The 23,074-nt window shown below is 40.0% G+C and overlaps 1 protein-coding gene across 7 annotated transcripts in view; it reads left to right on the forward strand.

The window, feature by feature from the left end:
- Positions 1-229: 229 nt before the first annotated feature.
- Positions 230-23,074, forward strand: part of TMEM150C (transmembrane protein 150C) — a 102,968-nt gene continuing 80,123 nt past the window's right edge. For 2 of the 7 annotated variants that reach the window (XM_036027441.1, XM_036027450.1), the window contains exon 1: positions 853-1,246. The gene's annotated coding sequence lies outside the window, so the exon portion shown is untranslated. Of the gene's footprint in view, positions 468-513; positions 700-852; positions 1,247-23,074 lie in introns of those variants that run through there. The other 5 variants (XM_036027459.1, XM_036027467.1, XM_036027463.1 and 2 more) reach the window with 5 other exon arrangements.

Raw genomic sequence — 23,074 nt, forward strand, 5'->3', positions numbered from 1 at the left:
GTGGGGAAGCTATTAAAATGCTGATGAATACAGTTTTGAAACAGATCCGGAGGAGTCTCCGGGAGGAAGACAGCAAGCTATTATGGGGAGGGGGAGCGGGGGGAGGGAGCGGGGGCGGGGATTGGAGGTAGTAGGCTTGGAGTCTGCTCTTTATTGCCAGGGTCATAAGTTGGCCCTGTGTTTGTTCTTTACGATGAGAGAAAATCGCGGGAGAGTGCTGAGTGACAGAGAGCTACATCTGCCGGTGGGCATAAAGATTAATCTTAGCTGCTGTGTGCAAAACCCCTAGGTGTGTGGACAGAGGGAACCAGTCAGAAGGTTACCACTATTCGGGAATAAATAATCACCAGGAGGAGAATCCCTCAGATTCCGTCCTTTCTTTTGTCGGATGAGGTGCGCCAGGCAAACGCGTCCATAAAGGCTTTAGAAAGAAGCGGTTCGATTGTCTGCACTGGGATCCAGCCCCGGTAACTATTAGGGACCCTAAGGGGTGGTAGAAACTGAGGCCCGGAGGGCTCAGCTCTCTCCTGGAGGCCTCGCAGCAGGGACCCCAGAATAAGTCGGGGGCGGGCCGCGGTTTGGCAGGCGGGCAAATCCCACCCCTTCCTGAAAGAAGCGCTCTGCGCGCCAAGACTGCAGCCGCCACCACCGCAGGTCAGGGCCCCGCGAGGCGACTGCGGCGCAGCCACCCCGGAACAGGTAGGCGCAATGCTCGCGGCGTCCGGTTCTCTGCCCCTGCCCGCCGGGCAGCCAGGGGGCGTCGGGCCCAGCTCCGCGCCCAGCCCGGAGGCGGAGACCCAGGGCTGCGGGCGCGGCAGCTGGGTTCGGGCACCGGGGTCCTCCGGGCAGCGGGGCCCTGCCGGGTTCCTGCTTCCTCCCTATAGAGCCCCGGGTGCTGGGCCTCCCACCCGAGCCACTGTGAGCAAACGCCCAGAGCCAGGCGCAGGTACCGGGCGGCGTCCCAGAGTCCCTGCGGACGCTCCACCTCGGACTCAGCGCCGGGCGGGCGACGCCGCATTGGCGGCAGCCGATCCCCTGCGCCGCCCGCCGGCTGTAGCTCCAGTCCTGTCCTTTGACAGGTGCCCTCACCCGCCGCCCCAGCCAGATACCCAGGCCTTTTGTTGTCGCGTGGACTCTGGTCAGAAGCGACCCCAAGTTTGGCCTCCCAGCCTCACTGCCTATTCACGGTTCACTTTACCGTTAGCCAAGTCAGGCTGGCTCAAGGAGCAGGGATCTCGGGAAGGAGGTACCCAACTTGCCTTGCCCTGTCCACCGCCCTCCACTCTAAATGCACAGTCTTGCTTTTTTTGCTTTTTATTTTCCCCCTTGGGTGCGCACTGGGAAAGAAACGGGATTTTCGGTTTCCCTGGGGAGACGGCGGTGTGGGGGTTACCGCGGCTGTTTTGGGGCATCCGTTACAATAAAAAAAAGTGATTACCTTGGATTATGGAGAGAGCCCTTGTTTAGTGGTTTTTCTCTTCAAATAAATCAGTAGAGGATGAGAGGGTTTCCCCACTTTTAATTCATATTCCTTTTCTCTCTACTCACCCACTCTCGTCCGTCCACCCCTACCTCCACTGCACTTTATTATATCGCCAAACACTTCACTGGTTTTTTTGGTCAGGTTTATTCTGTCCAGATCTTCTTTCACAGCTGAGCCAGGATTGTGACTATGAATATGAATGAGAACATAGCCCAGTTGGGATGGAAGCCCCCCTTGTTGAGTGAACCCATTCTGACATGCAGTCCTGTTCGGGAACCAAATATATCAAATAATATGTTTTGCTTTGCTTTTTAAAGTTCTTGGATCTATCTTGCACCTCACTTTTCACTTTAAATATATTTGGAGAATTTCCCATGTTAATGCTTAAAGAGTTTCCTAACTGTTTATATAGATGCTTATTACTCAGTTGATAATAAATTACTATAAATGCTTCAAAAACAAGTTATTGGGCCTATTACAATAACAAACCTAAAGGGTAATGTTAGTTTGTGCTCTTCATTTCTCTGCTTGAATCAAAGGCAGATTTTTAATAATGCAGGGCTGTGACTCCATTCTGGGCTGGAGTTCATCAAAAGGCTAGGCAAATGTGGATGTATAAACTCCATGGTAACAGTTAATAAGTCGACCTACTTAAAATTTTCAAAGAAAAATTGTTAGGTTCATATATGTGATATTTGCAGGTCAAAGAATCTTGGAGTCTCAGCTCTTGTGCATTAAATCCCAAACTTTTTCTTCTATGTGTCCCTAAAGACATCATGTTTCCAAGATTAACTATAGTTGTCATCTCTTAATGAGCTGGAAATGTGATCTTCAAGGCATACAAGCATAGGAATTTTAGTGGTGTGTCCTTTGCTTATACACATTTAATAGATGTCTTGCAAGCTCCCCAAGTTGGAACTAAAAAAACTGCACATGGAAATAAAAAACTGAGTAAGTTTTGCTAACAATAATGACTAGATGGCAGATGTTATGACACTGAACAAAAATAAAATACTTGGAAAATGCACAGTAGCCAAAGCCAATCTGTTTGAATTATTTACATCAACATTAAAGTGTCTTTATAATAATTGGTTAATTCAGATATTTCACATCAAATGCCTTTCACAGGTTGCTTTGCAGACAAGATTTGCTCTGTGGCATAATTTTTTTTGCATGAACATAATAATGCCTAGTGGCCTGATGGCCTGATGTTAGGCTTTGTTGTAGACCAGTAATTTTCAGCCAGTGTGCTGCAAGGATTTTTAAAACATGCAGTACCTGACTATTTAGACAGGGGCACTGACCTCTTTTCCCATAGATTATCAAATTAAAAAATGACAACAGCCAACACAACAATAGCTGTCTGGTGTGAATGAATCAAAACTATACCTATTTTCTTTGTCTGATTGGCAAAAAAACATAATATAACTTCTGGTGTGCTGCAGAATTTTAGTAGTTTATGTGTGCCATGAAATGAAAAAGCTTGAAAAATTGTTGTTGTAGAACTATCACAGTTGTTCTTACAACATGTTTGGGGGGGTGGGGTTTACACTCTTGTCTGTCCTCCTGCTTTGTTTCCCCTGTGACCTAGGCACAGCACTGCAGTACAGTGGCCAGATTTGCAGGGCACCTGGAATCATGACAGAGGGAAAACTAGTTGGCCTATATCTTAGGTACATGGTTTCTCTATAATCTGGCCACTTGTGATCAGTTCAGTAACCAGAGAAGCAAGACAGACAGAGACAAGATACTATATTCCCTCTCAGTCTTCCCCTTCACGAGAAGGATCTACAGCACTAAGAATCCACGTGATAGTGGTGATTAGGTTCTCTGCGGCTCAAATGAGATATGTACTCAAGTTCTCAAAATGTGATACAAAGACCAGACATTGTTCAATCTGAGTCTAAGTTTATGAAAAGGTTAGGGACAGGCCTAGGTGTGTAATATTTTCTTTATCCTAATGATAACAGAAAAGGGTCCCTATTTATTTTAACTGTAAACTTTTATTCTTGAAGCTGATGATTCCACATATTTTTATGTTTTTTGATAAATTGCTCTAAGCACTTTCAAATTAAGTTAGTAGAACTTTAACAAGTTATTGTGATCATCCAATAATCATTTCCTTGGCATGCTTGGATTTTGAAAGACAACATGTGGCAATGGAAAGTTGAAGCAAAGAGATTTTTAGACAGGTTGGTCAGAATGATATTTTGAGATAACAATGGAATCTTTGGCAGTAACCTTTAAATTCAACTATACAGTATTCAAAATCAAGCCAGTTCTGCTAGATAGGGCTTGGAACTCTTTTACCAAATGAGACATGGACAGTTTTGGTTTTAGCATCTGTAAATGTCCTTTCTCTAGGTCAGCGCTCTCCAATACACTTTCTGCAATGATGGAAATGTTCTATAATTGGCCCAGCATGGCAGCCAAGAGCCACGTGCGGCTGGCCATTAAGCACTTGAAAATGTCTAGTGCAGTTGAAGAACTGACTTTTCATTTTTTTATTTAATTTTAATTAATTTAAATAGCCACGAGAGCCAGTGGCTACTGTACTGAACAATGCAACTCTAAATTCTCTCCACCATCTCCTGCAGAGATAACACACTTGATTGCAATATTCCTTAGAAGAAAGTGGAACTTGACATTGATAGAATCAGGAATGAGGAAAATTTGACTCTGTAATCCTGTTGTTATAAAAAGAAATGCCAAAAAACCCCATCCCACTTGTGTGTGTGTATGTGTGTAAATTTACAATGCATAATAGCATGGTAAAAGAGATACATAGACCTAATTAACTTTTCTATCATTAAATGTTTTCTAATTTTTTTTATAAAACAGTATTTTTCAAACTACGTGTCTTGGGTCATGAAGTCAATTTAACAGGTTAGGATTAGCATTTTTAAAATTAAATTTATTGGGGTGACATGTTTAATAAGGTTATATAGGTTTCGAGTGCACATTTCTGTGATATATCATCTGTATATTGTACTGTGTGCCCACTACTCAAAGTCAAATTGTCTTCTGTCACCATGTATTTAGCTCCCTTTACCCTTTACTACCCTCCACCCCCCTTGCCTCTGGAAACTACCACACTGTTGTCTGTGCCTATGAGTTGTTTGTTTTTCTTGATTATTCATTTCTTGCTTTCAGTTTTATATCCCACATAGGAATGAAATCATACAATTTTTGACTTTTTCTGTCTGATTTAATTTTCCTTACCATGATAATCTCAAGATTCACCCATGTTGTCATGAATGGCAGTATTTCATCTTTTCATATGACTGAGTAGTATTTCATATATGTACCACAGATGGCAACAGATATATGAAAAGATGCTCAACTTCACTAGCTATTAGGGAAATGCAAATCAAAATTACAAGGAGATATTACTTCACACCTGTTAGAATGCTTGTCATCAGCAAGACAAGTAATAACAAGTGTTGAAGAGGTTGCAGAGAAAAAGGAACCCTCATTCTCTGCTGGTGGGAATATAAACTAGAATAGCCACTGTGGGAAACAATATAGAGGCTCCTCAAAAAATTAAGAATAGTTATTATGTGACCCAGCAACCCCTCGTCTGGGTATCTGCCTGAAAATTTTGAAAACATTTTTTGCAAAGATATATGCAGCCTGTGTTCATAGGAGTATTATTTACACTGGCTAAGACATGGAAACAACTGAAGTGTCTTTATAGTAAGCACTATATAAGCATGGTCATTATTTGTATTATTATTATTATTATTATTATTAAATGTATGTGTGTTTTTAATAGATCATGATGTAAAGTACTGCCCCTGAAACTAAGCTTGGGACCCTCTTTAGGAAGTACTGATCTAAGATGTATGTAAGAGATCATAACAACATGTAGGCATTATTGAGTACTTACCCCAAGGCTCCATGCTGAATGCTTCACATGCATTACTTTGTTTCTCACAGCAGTCCTTTAATGTCGGCATGCTATAATCCCACGGTACCTACATCCCAATAAGTCATAGAGGCAGAATCTGAACCCTGGGCAGCCTGGTGACAGAGTCCATGAGTTCAACCACCTCACCTCCCACATTGCAATGTGATGTTGATACACAGATGGACATCTGCAGACCCGCGAGACTCAAATGTTGTATAGCATTGCACAAGAGCAGAAATCAACAAACAACAGTTGTTTTCTGTGTAATGTGAGGTTTGATGGGTGAGAGGGGAGGCATCGCATATTTAGGCTGGAAGCAGCCTCACTGCTGCCAGCCTGTGGCCTCTGAAAGGTAATGCCCTTGGTCAGGCAACCTGGTGCCCAAGGAAACCCAGATTTCCCAACAGACCGTGTGTCCAGAGCTCAGCCTTTCTGTCCTAACCACTTCCAGATAATGACAAATGGTCTTAATAGGTATGCCCATCCCATCCATAAATTCCGCACTTTTTACTACATTCTAAATGTTTTTTCAAAATCACTGCTTGCTTGGAAGTGCTTCATTTTATATGTATATTTGACAATATAACATCATATTAGGTTCAGGTATACAACATAGTGATTTGATATTTGAATATATTATAAAACGATCACAATAAGTGTAGTTAACACCCCTCACCACACAGTTACAATTCTTTTCCTCAGGATGAGAACTTTTAAGATCTACTCTCTTAGCAACTTTAAAAGACAGTATTGTTAACTGTAGTTACCAAGCTGTACACTGTATCCCTAGGACTTATTTATTTTATAACAGGACATTTATACCTTTTGATTTAATTTTAATGTAATGCATGGGAAACAATGTTTTAAGAATTTCACACAACAGTTGTCTTTAAATGAGGCTGGAAATCTTTTATTTCCAGTGCAATCTAGAAAGTAAAACTAATTTCATTTTGGAAATAGATCTGTTTTTCTTAAAGGCCAAATTACAATAAGCACAAGTGATCACTTGTCCATAAACTTTGTGAGGTAGAATAGAAGAGGCAGCAGCTTATCATCATGGCAACTTTTCTTCTTTAAAAAGTACATAGATTATGTCTACCATACTAAAGATCCTCAAGACATTCAGATTTTTTGTTCAAGGCTGTGGAATCCATCTCCAGGGACAGTGATGCAGACCATCTGTAGAATACAAAGGAGTGACATGAAGTGTCTTTGAAAAAACATTGAGTCTAGTGATACTTCTAGGCAAGTGTAAACAAAGCTTAAGAAGTAATTGTGATTAATCATGGCCATAGAGGAAATTAGCCTGTAGTTTAAATTGTGTTATGGTATTTTGCAGACCATAAGATGCACTCCTGGCCCTCAAATTTTGGAGGAATAATGGTTGTTAATGCTGCTGTTGAGTTCTGTTTACATTTACATTAGTGAAATATTATGTTATTTATGTTATTAAATATTTTACCACATTTTTTGCTTCAAAATTTTTTTTCCTATTTTCTTCCTCTAAAACCTAGGTGCATCTCATGGTCCGAAAAATACAGTATTTAACTCTAAAGTAATTATAATGAATTATAATAGTTTTCAACTGAATGTAAACATAAATGTCTCCAAAAGTAGCATAGCCTTATTGTTCATCAAATGTTTCATTTATGAACAAAGTGGACTTCTTCCTAGTTTTTATCTTTACGATGTGATTTAATTGCCAAGGAAATACTTTTAAATGTTAGTAATTGAAAGTTTTAAAGCATAAATGAAAACTGACTCTACATGGCTAAAATGTTTTTTTGTGTTTTTTTTACTGGGCTGCTTAATGAAGTGGTCTTTCAAATTATTTTTCATTCCATTGATCCATGAAGAAAAGGTATTAAGAAATGTTGATACCATTGTAAGGCAGTTGATAGAGAAATACATATTTTTTTACTGAATTTGGAATGTATAAATAGAATTAGAATTCTATAAAGTAATTATCCTGAAATTTCTAATGGAAATATATCTCCTGGAATTTCTAAATTCTACTTTTTGTTAAAACTTAAAGTATATTTGCATAGAAGCACTAGGCTTCAAAAATGTGTCAGTTTGAAATTTTTTTCCAGTCTTGTCAGTGAAAGCACAGTGTTCAGATTTATCTCTCTTAATTTTAGCAGCTAATGGAATTTTTCTTGAGAAAGCTGATTATCTTGTCTGACATTTTGATTAGTGTTTTTCCATTTTAATTGGAGCTTGTATGTGGCATAAAAATTGATTTATATGAAAAAGAGTGGGTCGCCATTTGTATACCAAAACTTTGATTGTATGTATATGGTATAAAAATAAAGACAAGAATTTCCCATTAGTTGATTTGGTGAAAGGACACCATTGTGATCAAATAGTAGCCTTTGAACCAAGTGAATGTTGAGTTATAATGCCACATGTTTGACAATTAAGAAATTGTGTTCTTTATTAGCTATTGGACAATATTTGTGAAATCCTTAGCATGGTCCCTGGCTGGAATAAATTCTTTTTTCCTTTTTTATAGCATAGGCTTGTTTTTTATTTTTAACACAGATTTTTAACTCATTTTGTCACATGGGAAATTAAAGAGGATTGTTCTGGATAATAGTTGCTCCACAATTGAGCATCTAAGGCTAGAAAAAAAGCCTTTGGAAGTCACATAATTTACTTCTTAGAGTCTTGGCATGACCACAGTTATCACAGAGAGACTCCATCCCACTTGTAGTCTGTGAATATTTTACCTTAGTTCTTGACATACCATTTATCCAAGCTGACTTAACAGTGATCTGAAGTTAAACCTAGGCGCACTTTAGTTTCTTTTATCTTCTGGTTTGCTTGCTTGTTGCATATTTACCTTGTCTTTCCAATTAAATCATTGTTGGTTTGTGTGTAAAATTATGTAATTTTTTTGTATCCCACTAGTTTATCTGAGCACAGGGATCGGCAAACTATTTTGTAAGTACAGTTTTATTGGCACACAGCTATGCCTGTTAGGTACCTATTACCTATGACTGCCTCTGTACTACCACCACAAAGCTGAGTAGTTGAAACAGAGTACATCTGGCCCATAAAGCTGAAAATCTCTACTATATGGCCCTTCATAGGAAAAGTTTGTAGACCCCTGTTCATATGGTACTCTTCTTATAGGGTCCTTAGAAAAAAACATGGGAAAAATGGCTTATTATAAATTATATCTACCTAATTGCTTTCTGTAGGGACAGATTTCACATCTGAATAACTGACTGACAAATAACTTCTCTCTTCCTGTTGCACTGTCCATTGGCTGTTAAAGAAGGTGTCATCAGCATAGGCTTAGGTGTCATATAGACTTGGGATACTAGCTGTTTAACCTTGAATATGTTACTTAATCCTTTTTAAGTTATTGTTTCTTCATGTACAAAATGAGGGTAAGTAAATACAGTACCTACTGCTGGGAGACAGTTCTCCATGTATCCCATGGATTTTGTCAGATCTAACAAAGAGAGGCACTCACTGCCTTTTTGTTCTGGATTGTCTTTTCAAGGATGTAGTGAACAGTCTTGGATGGTAGAGATAGTGTTGCCCTCAGAAGCAAAGGGCAGGTGTGCTCATATCTGGTAGACTTGTGTTTCCCCAGGTCAGAGTTCCTCTCCAGTAAGGCTACTCACTGCGTGTGTAGGTGTCACATGGTCTTCTTGGTGACCCCCTATGGAATTGGAGCCATGGAGCTACAAGGAAATGCTGATATGAATGTGATTGCTGTTGCTGCGAGTAATAAAGTCCTTTGTCTCTGACCTAGGAGTCTTGTGTCTTCTGCTAGCATCCATGAACTGTGGCAGGCCTCCTTGCACATATAGAATAAAATCTCAGCCCTCCCTAGTGTTTGGGTACCTGTTGTATGGGGTTATTATGAGACTTGAATAAAGTGACATAGCTTGGCATATAGTAAGTGCCCCCAAAACGTTAGCTATTAATTATTGTCTAGCTGGCTATTAACCCTGCAGTGTGAAGTTGAGTTCCAGTTTTATGTGGAAACATATCTTCTGACAGTAGTTTTTCAAACTGTAGGTCACTAGGACTGTGAAAACAGTTAAGCAACTTAATTCTTTTAATGAAACAGAAAGCAGAATATAATAATAAAGAAAAATCAAGTGCAAAGTATGTAATAAGGATAAATATTGATTTATAAAATGTTTTGCTTCAGCCCTGGCTGATAGGGCTCAGTCGGTTGGAGCATCATCCTATAACCCAAGCATTGCAGGTTTGATTCCCAGTCAGGGAACATACCTGAGTTGTGGTTTTGTTCCCCAGTTCCCCCAGCACATCTGGAAGGCAAACGGTTGATGCTTCTCTCTCGAATCAGTGTTTCTCTTCCTTCCTCTCTCTAAAAGAAAAGCAATGGAAAAATATCCTTGGGTAAGGAGTAAAAGAAACTTTTAGCTTCAGTTATATGAGGTATACATATATATGTGTATAGTGGGCTGTGATATGTGTTTTTATTGTTGGTCATGGTCAAAAAAGTTGGAAAGCTACTACTGCCCTCATACGTATATAGAACTGTTCAGAAAGCTTTTGTTCCTCATTCCCACAAAGGGATATGAAGAGCCACCCTCACTCATCTAGGTGTGGCTACTGAGAAGAAATGATCAGAGATTCAATTTATCCTCTGCATACTTCATGGCTCAATTTTTCCATTATTAGCAGAAAATGAATATAATCAGATTATTTTCTGAAGAAAGTTTTTTTTTTATTTTAGTGCTGTCCAACAGGACTTTCTGTGGTGATGGAAATGTTCTATTTCTGCACTGTCTAATGCAGTAGCCACTATACAACTGAGGAACTGAATTTTTAACTTACATTTTTTTAATTTGGATTAACTTAAACTTAAATACTCTTTGTGGACAGCACAATTTTAGATTGAATACAAAGGCATGGTTTACTACAGTACAAGTAACTGTATGGTTTGGCTTCTGGTATGGTCCTGAGGAGCAATGTCCTCCGTGGGGTTGTTCCAGCAACCATGGACCCTTGCCCAGGATTGGCTTTGGCAGACATTGGGATGTAAAAGTGCTTGACAAGATGCTGCTTTGGACAATGCCACAGCCAGGAGGAAATGGCAAGGAGCCAAGGGGCTAAAGTTCTCAACCCTGGCTGTACAATAGAATCACCTGAAGAGCTATAAAAATCCAAGCTGCATTTCAGACCAATAAAATCTGAATTTTTTAAAAGCTCCCAGGTGCTTTTATCATGCTCTGTAAGTTGGTCAGCATCTCAGGTGGGCAGGGAAACCCATGTCCTTCACTACTCCATCATGACATCATAGATGGGCAGTGGAGTGGGGGAATGGGCACATGAAAGACAGTGGACCCCTCTTGTATCTTAAATAGAAAGGCTCCAACTTACCTTCCATGTTGGGAGCTGAGCTGATTTCTCACCCACATGCCTTGGCAGCAGGGGTTCCCTTGCTCAGTGCGGCCAAAGTGTGAGTCTGTGTATAGCAGATTTGAGCTTCAAAGAAGGAAAAATAGAGGCCCTTATTGACCATCTCACATGACTGTCATACTTTCTGCTAAGTGATTTCCATTTATATCTTTAGCAGACATTTATGGAGTCCCTACTGTGTGTTCCAGATATTTTATTCTTGCTCAGTCTAGTAGGGGAGACCAACATGTAAGCAGTTATACTGTTGACTTAAGAATGTCCAAACTGACTTCCAGCCAAGATGGAGGCATAGGTAGGCATACTGTGCCTCCTTGCACAACCAAGATAGGGACAACAATGATTTAGAAACAGAATAACACCAGAACTGACAGAAAATTGAATTGTATGGAAGTTGGACTACCAAGGAGTTAAAATAGACATGTTCATCCAGACCAGTAGGAGGGGTAGAGTCAGGCAGTGAGGCAGAGAAGGGTCTTGGAACAAAGAGCGTTGGGACCAACGTGAGGCTTCCTGGGCACGTGAAGCTTCCCGGGCACGTGAGTCTTCCCGAGGAACGCAAGGCTTCTGGGGCACACAAGACCACAGTGGGCAGACGCTGGGCATGCAAGCGGTGACTGGCAGACCCCAGCCGGGGGTGGCAACTGGAAGACCCAGCGACATGACAATTGTGAAGCAAGGCACTGTGCACAGGGCGGCTAGCTGACCCGGTGGTCCCATGGTCCCAGCACTGGGAAATGGAGCCTCTCAGCACTTACTGAAAACACCTATGGGGGTTGAGGTGCAGGGAGATACTCCCAGACTCACAGGAGAGGTCATTGGAAAGACCCAGGGGATGCACAAGCCCACCCACATGGGAATTGGCACCAGAAAGGCCCAGTTTGCTTGGGGGAAGCACCAGAAAGGACTGAAGTCTGACGGAAAGCCGAGCAACCGCCATTGTTCCCTCTCAGACGCCACCTCCACATAAGGTGTCACAACCCAGCAACTGGGTTGCCTCGCCCCGGTAAACACCTAAGCCTCCGCCCCTCATAAGTAACAGATGAGATAAGACAAAAAAAAAAGATGGCTCAAACAGAAGAACAAATGAAAGCCTCAGAGTCATTAATTTTAAGCGACTCAGAGATAGCCAACCTGTCAGATGCACAGTTCAAAACACTGGTGATCAGGATGCTCACAGAATTGGTTGAATTTGGTTGCAAATTAGATCAAAATATAAAGACTATGCTAAGGGAAATAAAGGAAAATGCACAGGTAACCAATAGTGATGGGAAGGAAACTGGGACTCAAATCAATGGTGTGGACTAGAAGGAAGAAAACAACATACAATCAGAAAAGAATGAAGAAATAAGAATTCCAAAAAATGAGGAGAGGCTTAGGAACCTCCAGGGCATCTTTAAATGATCCAACATCCAAATTATAGGGGTACCAGAAGGAGAAGAGGAAGAGCAATGAGTGGAAAAGTTATTTGAACAAATAATAAAGGAGAACTTCCCCAATCTGGCAAAGGAAATAGACTTCCAGGAAGTCCAGGAAGTTCAGAGAGTCCCAAAGAAGTTGGACCCAAGGAGGAACACACCAAAGCACATCATAATTACATTACCCAAGGTTAAAATGAAGGAGAGAATCCTAGAAGCAGCAAGAGATAAGGAGACAGTTACCTACAAAGGAGTTCCCATCAGACTGTCAGCTGATTTCTCAACAGAGACCTCGCAGGCAAGAAGGGGCTGGAAAGAAGTATCCCAAATCATGAAAGGCAAGGACCTACATCCAAGATTGCTTTGTCCAGCAAAGCTTTCATTTAGAATGGAAGGGCAGATAAAGTGCTTCTCAGATAAGGTCAAGTTAAAGGAATTCATCATCACTAAGCCCTTATTACATGAAATGTTAAAGGGACTTATCTAAGAAAAAGAAGATAAAAAACATGTATAGTAAAATGACAGCAAACTCACAATTATTAACTACTATTCCTAAAACAAAATCAAAAACAAAAACAAAATAAACAAGCAACTAGAACAGGAACAGGACCACAGAAATGGAGATCACTTGGAGGGTTAGCAACAGGGGAATGGGAGGAGGAGAGAGGGGGAAAAGGTACGGAGAATAAGTAGCATAGATGGTAGGTAGAAAATAGACAGGGGGAGGGTAATAATAGTATTGGAAGTGTAGAAGCTAAAGAACTTATGACACATAGACATGAACTAAAGGTGGGGAATGTGGGTGGTAGAGGGTGTTCAGGGTGGAGGGACATGAAGGGGGGTAATGGGACAACTGTTATAGCATAATCAATAAAATATATTTTAAAAAAAGAATGCCCAAACCTATATAGAATTTTTATGAGTTTCTTTGAGTCAAATAACTACATATGCCAGGGAGCAAGTTCTCAAATGTCCCAGAGAATAACAGTTTTGCAGCTTATTTTATGCATTTGTAATTAAAGAGGGAACATAAGGAAGATTGCATGGGATGAGAAGCAAAATGGAGACTGGATTATAGGGCAGTTAATGATATTATGTGCTTTCTTGGGGGTGCTTATTTCAAAGGTCTATTAACCTAGATACACAAAAATAATGCACAGGGCTTGCTTAATGCAAAAATAAACCTTTTACTAAAAAGTCATATGCCTGTGATGTGACTGTCCACTATGACATGCCCAATTAGGAATTTATCATCAGCTCTCCAGGTGAAGTTACTTTCCATAAAACCCTTTTTTATTTCATCTACAATACAGTAGGATAAGCATAATAATAGAAGAATCATCAAGTGCCTTGAAAGCACCCAGAAGGGAGCAGCTTTCTGGGATGGTGGAGAGACTTCAGGAGGGCTTCCTGGAGCTGGTAACACTGAAGTTGAGTCCTCTAGGGTCAGAAGTAGTCATGTGAAGAGCAGATACAATCTGGGAGGAGGCTGACATTTTCTGTCCAAGACAAACACCCTAAGATAGCTTCCTTTGGGGAAGACCCTATCTGCTATTTTAGCAAACCTCATGGGATATCCTTATCCTAACTGGCCTTTATCATTTGCTCATTTACTCATTTATTCATTCAACAAATGTGTTTTATTGAGGCATTACTATATGCATATGTGGTCTAGGTGCAGGTGATAGAGCAATGAACAAAACACATGGTGTTCCTGCCCTCAGTGGATTTTACATTCTAGTAGGGAATACCAATCAGAAATAAAGAAGGAACTAGTATAGTATATGGCTGATGTGCTGTGGAGAAAAAGCAATCATGGCAAAGAATTTGGAGGTACTAGAAAATGTCCTCTGAGAACTAGAAGTCTCATTGCTGTCTCTTGCAAACTTAATAGTGATTCTTACCACTTTTTGGAGACAACCTCAGTCCTGCAGTCATGTTCTTTGTTGAAGCCTGGCCATCCCTCTTTATCCATAACCCCATGTCCTCCTGTGTCCTACAGCACAACCTCTCATGCCCATCTCCCTACTCCATTATATCTCGTATTTTCACTCCCTCTTAACTCTTTCACTTCTAGTCCTCTTCGATTTCCCCCCAGCTCGTTTCCTCTTCACCCTAGAGAATGCATGGTTAAAGTTCTCAACTTTTTTGCTGATTGTTTTCTCAACCTTTTTGCGCCACTGCATGAAAGGTTTGTCACCCCCAACTTTGAGGCTAAATGTGGTAACTGCCTGTCACCCATTCTCATCACTGCTGTTCTTCCAGCTTCCAGTCACTTCCATTCATTTCTTGGGCAACTGAAGCCCTGGTACTATGTGTCTTCTCAGACCTCCCTTTCCTCCCCAACTCCAGTTGTAACCTTGGCAGTGGCACCATCCTAGATGATCTGACCACAAACCTGGCCTCAAAATCTATTGAACCTTCTTAATTAATGAGTTCACCTTCACTAAACCACAGCTACTCACTCCTAGCCCTCTACCCGAATTCTGGTCTAGGTGGTATTTTTTCATCTCAGAATATTTAACCCCATTCTCTGAACAAAGTTGTGTATCCTTCCAACTCTTTCATTCATACCTCACTTCCTCTACCTCTTTGATTTCACTGGGATGTCCAGTCTCCCAACTTCCTTCAACTACCCAACCTCTCCTTTACACATGCAAATATATTCATATCCAATTTCATCTCCTTTCATCAGAGGATGTGGTATCCATCTTTCCCCATATTTAAGGTTGGCCCATTACTTAAACCCCAAATGCCATCTTCTTGTGCCTCCTTCAGAATCGTCTCTCTATTAATATTTCTCTCTTTTCTGTGGTCTTATATCTCTCTCTGTTCTTTACAGGTTTCTCCTCACCAACCAAGCATTCATAATTCTCCTCCATCCTAAAAAATAATTCTCCTAGGTTAAATAAATTCAAGTGGATCTTTGCAATAGAATACTATGCAGTCATCTGAAATATTGATGGAGGTGTATATGTCTCATATGGAAATATGATCACAAAAATAAGTGAAAAGAGTATTAAAACAGTTTTATTAATTTTCTTATATTTTTGTTTTTAATTTTGGTAAAATACATATAATATAAAATATACCATCTTAACCGTTTTTAAGTGTATAGCTCAGTGGTATTAAGTATATTGAATCCAAACTCCAAAACTCATCTTGCAAAACTGAAACTCTATACTCTTTAAACAATAGCTCCCCATTTCTCCCTCCTCCTCCAGCCACCATTCTACTTTCTCTGTGAATTTAACTATTCTAGGTACCTCATATAAGTGGAATCATATAGTATTTGTCTTTTTCCAATTGCCTTATTTCACGTGGCACAGTGTCCTAAAGGTTTACCCATGCTGTAATGAGTTTCAGAATTTCCTTTTGTGAGGTTGAATAATATTCCATTGTATGTATGTACCACATTTGGAATGATTTCATTTTTGAAGAAAAATATATTTGTTAGTATATGTAAACATGGATATATATAAACACATATATACTGGGGTGGGCAAAAGTAGGTTTGCAGTTGTTCCTATGGAAAATACAATAATAAATAATATAAGAATAAACTCTGTTTTGTGTACTCACAACCGTGTCCCTACTTTTGCCCACCTGTGTATAAAAGATTATACATCAAAATGTTTAGGGTGGTTATCTCTAAATTGTGGAATTCTGAATGCTTTTCATCTTTTTCCTGATTTGTCCTTCTGAAGTATTTACAAGGAGCACATTTCCCTCTTGTAAAGCAGAAGGAGACAAACCTTCAATGGCTTCTCCTCAGCTACAGTCTAGTAAGCCCTGTCATCGGGCACCTGCCCTCCTCTCTTGCTTATCCTTCCCCACTCTATTCCTTACATATGGTGCTCTGGGCACCACAAAATTCTGGTTCTTGCATACACAGTGGCTGGATGCCGGGTAAACCCTGCCCATGCCACATCCACAGCTGCATGGGAAGCCTCCACATCCCTGAAGACTCAACTCAGGGTCATTTCCTTCTTGCGTGCCCTCCCCACCACCCTCCCGGCCTTCAGTGCTTGTTCAGTTTCCTCCCTTTGGAGCTCCTTATTCCCTGTACCCATCTCTGCTGCTGCATTTGTCTCCTCATTATCTATGAGCTGCTTGGGGTCAGGGACTGTGCTTACATCTTTGCATTTGCAGCACTTAGAACAGAACCTAGCATACAAACTGGGTGGCTTGGGGAGCCACTGGTCATTCAGAGAGGCTGGGTCACTAGAGGCCCAGGAAAGAGGCTGCAAGAGTAGGCAGAGGAGTTGCCCCATGCCATTCATTGTACCCTGCTGCCCCTTGCATGAACCATGTTTAAAAGTAAAAACATTTTACATTATACTAAAAATGAATTAGGTATTAAAATTATTGAAAACTATATGAAAATTATTGAAATTATCTTAATGGTACTGGTGAGCTCTGGTCCCTATCTTTGATCAGGGTCTTTTTGTAGATGTTTGACTAGACTAGATAGTCCTAGTTATGATACTGTTTTGTTTTCTTGTGGTTTTGCCCAATAGGCCATAAAGGGAAGTAACAAAATCACTTGGAATAAGCATTAGACCTGGAGGTGTAACCGTTAACATTTAAGTCCTGGACTAATCACCTTCTATATTGGCTGTGTGCTTAGATAAGTTATTTCATATATGGAAGCTTAGAGTTTTTGTTGTTCATCAGTAAAACGTGGATTTATTTTTCTGTCTTGCTCACTAGACTATAGGCTTCTCCAGAGTAGGGTTTGTAGCTCATCCATTGCTGAAAACTCAATACATGAGATGGGGCCTGGCAGGTAAGAACTCTGGAACTATTTGTCAAACAAATCTGACTCATCTTGCTACTTCATAGGTTGTTTTGAAAAGCAGCTATAGAGTGTAGTGTTCAGAGCAGAGGCCCCGGAGTTAGCCCCCTGGGTCCTAATCCTGGCTCCAGCATTCCCAACATGACATTGGCAGGTAACTAGCCTCTGTGCATCTGTGGAAGTGGATGACTGTCCCTACATCCCAAGGTTGTGAGTATTAGATCTGCCTGGCACACAGTAAGTGCTGTATACATACAAGTTATTAATTAATAAGTCATTAATATAATGTGAAAGGGCTTTGCACAGTGCTAGTCACATAAAGATATTTATTTGATGAAATCTTGCCATGTACTGGACACACTCTGAAATCTTTTCAGTACTGTGTTTTTCCCTATCTTAAGCAGTGGTAATTCTGTTCCATCCCACATTTCCTAAAGCCCAATTAGGGTGTCTTTCACACTTTTAATGATATCTGTGACCACCTTGATGCAAAGTATAAATTCAAATAGCTGACCTTGGGCTGCCTGACCTGGAACTGCAACTTGCTCTCTTTCTCCACAGTTTGCTGTGTAGAAATAACTCTGGTCAATTCCCAGGCTACACAGATTTTTAAGATTATGTTAAATAATAATGATTTCATATGTGAAAACACTGCAATAGTTTCCACACTGGTTTCCCTGCTTCTTGCCTCTTGGTCACTTGAGTGCACAGTGCTATCTGCTCATCTCCCCATCATTTCACTTTTATTCAATATAAGGTCTCCCCTTTCCAGGAACACTCTCGAGATAGTATCTTATTTATAGGACCAAATCCTAGCTACTGGTGTTGGCATTGAAGGCGATGCATAATCTGAACTCATTTTATCTCCCCATGTTTTTCTTCCATTTCCCCTCAAATGTAGACTTTCACTGCCCACTCACCTGGATCTAGTCTTGTCTTCTTATTTTTGTTATCATGGTTCCCATACTAAAATGCCTTCCCTGGTCCATTCTATTTATTGACATTTGCCCTCAGATTTAAAGCCTACCTTCTTCACAAACCGTGCCTCTTCATGAACATTGATTGGCTTCTTTCTATATTTTTGCACAAGACTATATTTAATTTAGAACTTTATTAGGTACTATTTTTAAAATCAGTATCTTCTCATGAATGACTCAGATTGTTAATTTGGTAATATTAATATTATTATAAGCTTACTAGTTATGCATTCAGGAAAATTATACTGGTTTATATGATTAAGTAAAAAAATAATAATATTGTCCTCTTGGCAGCTGTCATTCCACCCCATGGTATATAAATGAGGCCCTGGAGTCAATAACATATGCAATAAAACAAAATAATATTGTAGAGCAAGGTTGGGCTGCTATTGCTATTATGAGACTCGAAAGTCTTTATTTTTGACTTGTATGATACATGAAATTTCAACTGCTTCCATATATCAACATTTCTTAACCATTAAACCTTGGATAGATTGAATGATTAAGAGCCTGACCCTGAAATTATTTAAATACATAGCGGGAGTTCAATAAATGTGTTGGATAGATCAGTTTCTAGTATATTTTTATCTCCTCATTGATATAGTCAGATTTCTACATGTCAGTTCACCTCTTTATACTATTTTAGCACTCTCCTAAAATACTAAGATTTTATTGAACTTAAGGTAAAATGAAATAGTGGGTTGGCCAAAAAGTTCATTTGGAACTTCCAGTCAAGATGGAGGTATAGGTAGACACGCTTGCCTCCTCACACAACAACAGAAAGAATTACAACTAGACCTCAAAACAAATAAAGCCCAGAACTATCCGGAAAATTGAGCTGTATGGAAGTCCAACAACCAAGGATTTAAAGAAACCACATTCATCCAGACAGGTAGGTGGGGCAGAGATGCGATGTGGCACAGAGAGGTGGCGGCAGAATAGTCAGTCCCAAATACAGGTGTGGTGGATAAAAATCAGGAGGGATATGTTGGGAGAAAGCAATCCCAGCCTCAGCCAGATCGCACAGCCAGGGTTCTAGCACTAGGAAGGTAAATCCCCATAACTTTTGGCTCTAAAAACAATTGGGGATTAGGGTGGGGGAAGAAACTGCCAAATTTTCAGGAAACTCCACTTAAAGGGCCTGCATGGTCTTAAATGTACACAAACCCACCCACTCTGGATTCAGCACCAGGGCAACAACTGGAAAGGTGCCAGTCGCATATGGACAGTGAGTGAGGTGACTGGAAGTGGGGCAAGTGCCAGGCAAACCTCCAGAAGCCAGGCAGGAATACTGACCCTCTCTAAGTCCTCCCCCACCACAGAGCCACAAAGCAGTGAAACAGGTTGTGCTGCCCTGGCAATTACCTAAGACCGCCCCACACAATTTACTGGTGTCTTTTCAACAACAGGCCACGTTACTAAGACAGGGAGTCTAAACAGCTCTACTTAATACACAGAAACAAACACAGGGAGGCTACCAAACTGAAGAGACAGAGAAATATGGTCTAAATGAAAGAACAGAACAAAACCTCAGAAAAAGAACTAAATGAAACAGATAACCAATATATCAGATGAACTAATCTATCAGATGCAGAGTTCAACACACTGGTGATCAGGATGCCCAAAGAACTCAGTTGACTATGGCAACAACATAAAGAAGAAATAAAGGTTACACTAAATGAGATAAGTGAAAATCTAGGGAACCAGCAATGGATGGGAGAAAGCCAGGATTCAAATCAGTGATTTGGAATACAAGGAAGAAATAAGCATTCAACCAGAACAGCAAGAAAAAAAGAATTAAAAAAAAATGAGGGTAGTATAAGGAGCTTCTCAGACATCTCCAAATATACCAACATCTGAATCATAGGGATGCCAGAAGAAGAGGAAGAACAAGAAATTGAAAACTTATTTGAAAAAGCAATGAAGGCAAACTTCCCTAATTTGGTGAAGGAAATAGACATATAAGTCCAGAAATCACAGAGAGTCCCAAGTAAGTTGGACCCAAATAGGACCACACCAACATACATCATCATTAAAATGCCAAAGGTTAAAAAGAAAGAGGGAATCTCAAAAGCAGCAAGAGAAAAGCAGAGTTACCTACAAAGGAGTGCCCATCAGACTGTCAGCTGATTTCTCAAAAGAGACCTTACAGGCAAGAAGGGGCTGGAAAGAAGTATCCCAAGTCATGAAAGGCAAGGACCTACATCCAAGATTGCTCTGTCCAGCAAAGATTTCATTTAGAATGGAAGGGCAGATAAAGTGCTTCTCAAATAAGGTCAAGTTAAAGGAGTTCATCATCACCAAGCCCTTATTTTATGAAATGTTAAAGGGACTTATCTAAGAAAAAGAAGATAAAAAACATGTATAGTAAAATGACAGCAAACTCACAATTATTAGCAACCACACCTAAAACAAAAACAAACTAAGCAATCAACTAGAACAGGAACAGAACCACAGAAATGAAGATCACATGGAGGGTTAGCAACAGGGGAGTGGGAGGAGGAGAGAGGGTGAAGAGGTACAGAGAATAAGTAGCATAGATGGTAGGTAGAAAATAGACAGGGGGAGGGTAATAATAGTATGGGAAATGTAGAAGCTAAAGAACTTACGACACATGGACATGAACTAAAGGTGGGGAATGTGGGTGGTAGAGGGTGTTCAGGGTGGAGGGGAATGAAGGGGGGGTAATGGGACAACCGTTATAGCATAATCAATCAAATATATTTTTTAAAAAAGAAAGATTTTTCAGCCCTGGCTGGTGTGGCTCAGTGGATTGAGTGTCAGCCTGTGAACCAAGAGGTCCTGGATTTGTTTCCTAGTCAGGGAGCATGCCTGGGTTACACTCCAGGTCCCCAATAGGGGACATGTAAGAGGCAACCACACGTTAATGTTTTCCTCTTTCTTCCTCCCTTCCCCTCTCTCTGAAAATAACTAAATAAAATCTTTTAAAAAAAATAAATAAATGGAGATCACATGGAGGGTTATCAGCTGGGAGGGGGAAGGGTGAGAATGGGAGGAAAAGGTACAGGGATTAAGAAGCATAATTGGTAGGTACAAAATAGACAGGGTGATATAAGAATGGTATAGAAAATGGAGATGTTACACAGCAGAGAGAAAAAAGGAGCTTATATGCTTTGCGACAGCATGGATGGAACTGGAGAGCATTATGCTAAGTGAAATAAGCCAAGCGCTGAGGGACAAATACCATATGATCTCATCTTTAACTGGAACATAATCAACAAAAGAAAAAAGCAAACAAAATATAACCAGAGTCATTGAAATTAAGAACAATCTAACAATAGCCAGAGGGGAGGGGGGAGGGGACAGTGGGGAGAAGGGTTTTCAGGAACTACCATAAAGGACACATGGACAAAACCAAGGGGGAGTGTGGAAGCAAGGGAAGGAGGTGGGTTTGGAGGGGGTGTGGGGAGGGGTGGGAGAAAATACAGATAACTGTAATTGAACAACAATAAAACATTTTTAAAAAAATGGAGAAGCTGGCCCATGGACATGAACTAAGGAGCGGATTGCTGGAGGGAAAGGGATACCGGGTGGAGAGGGGCAAAGGGAGAAAAATTGGGACAACCATAATAACATAATCAATAAAATAAAATTAAAAAAAAAAAGGTTTTTTCCATAAGATGTCTCTAGTAGTGCTTAGTTGTCTATTCAATCAAAACAATTTTGTTAGATTGTATTGTGACAACTGTCATAACAACATGCATTTTAAAAAACTAATCAAAATTGGTGAATTTTGTGTAGCCATTTTAATATTGAAGATGGGAGAAAATATGCAACATTTTTGGTATGCTTTATTATTTTAAGAAAGTAAAAACACCACTGAAATGCAAAAAAATAGGTTTCTCCAGTGTATGGAGAAGGTGCTGTGACTGATCAAACATGTCAAAAGTAGTTTGCAAAGTTTCATGCTGAAGATTTCTCGCTGGATTATGCTCCATGGTTGGGTAGACCAGTTGAAGTTGATAGTGAGCAAATATTAATTGAGAACAATCAGTGTTATACCACATGGGAGATAGCTGACATATTCAAAATATCCTAATCAATAAAGTTATTGATAAAAATGAAAAATATGTCTTATTTTATGGAAAAAAATCGGCTTTTTGGCCCACCCAGCACAATTTTATTGCAAGTGTACACACATAACAAACATATACACGTATCATGAGAATCAACATCATTTTCTTTTCCTTTCCCCTCCTTCTCTTACTTCTTTTTCTTCTTTTCTTTCACCTGAGGGGCATCCAAAATGTGGAAAGCACTGGATTAGGAGCTGTGTGGACTTGAAGATGAGTAAAACATTTCCTTCTGTAGGAAATCACAGCCTAGCACAGGAGACACCCATATGAACAACTTCTATGTTCTAACCATAATACAAGAAGAAATTAAAACAGAGTAAATAGTTACATAAGTAAACTGGGAATATAAAGAGAAAGAAGGATACACTTGGAAAATATGGAACTTAAAATAATACTGAGTTTCCAATATATGTCAACACTTTGTATTAGGAATCAAGTGACTGTTCTCACAACAAATATTTGAGGTAGCTACAGTAATCTACTTTTCAAAAAAAATGTAACACTCTGGGAAAGAGGCAGAACTGGATTCAATTCTTGACCACTCTTTTATACCAACCTGTCTTTATGCCAGTATAAAAATAAAGTTTAATATGTAAATAAAAGGTTAACAATGGGTACTTTTAAATAACCACAGAGCTTTGCAGGGGTTCGCATGTCCCTAGAGGAAATTAGTCAGGATAAAAAGTAATAAAGTGCAAAAGAAATAATACATAGGGGGGAAAATACTTTTTAAGAAAACACCCATTAGTTTTGAAGCTTCCCGAGTAATAAATTCTAATCTCATTAACTTAACTGTTAAAATAACAGGTAGAAGTGTCTCAGGTTCGATTCCCAGTCAGTGTACATGCCTGGGTTGCAGGCCATGACCCCCAGCAACCGCACGTGGATGTTTCTCTCTCTCTCTATCTCCCTCCCTTCCCTCTCTAAAAATAAATAAATAAAATCTTTAAAAAAAAAGAACAGGTAGAGACATTAAATGACT

This window comes from Phyllostomus discolor, chromosome 1 (assembly GCF_004126475.2).
Source record: "Phyllostomus discolor isolate MPI-MPIP mPhyDis1 chromosome 1, mPhyDis1.pri.v3, whole genome shotgun sequence".
NCBI lineage: Eukaryota > Metazoa > Chordata > Mammalia > Chiroptera > Phyllostomidae > Phyllostomus > Phyllostomus discolor.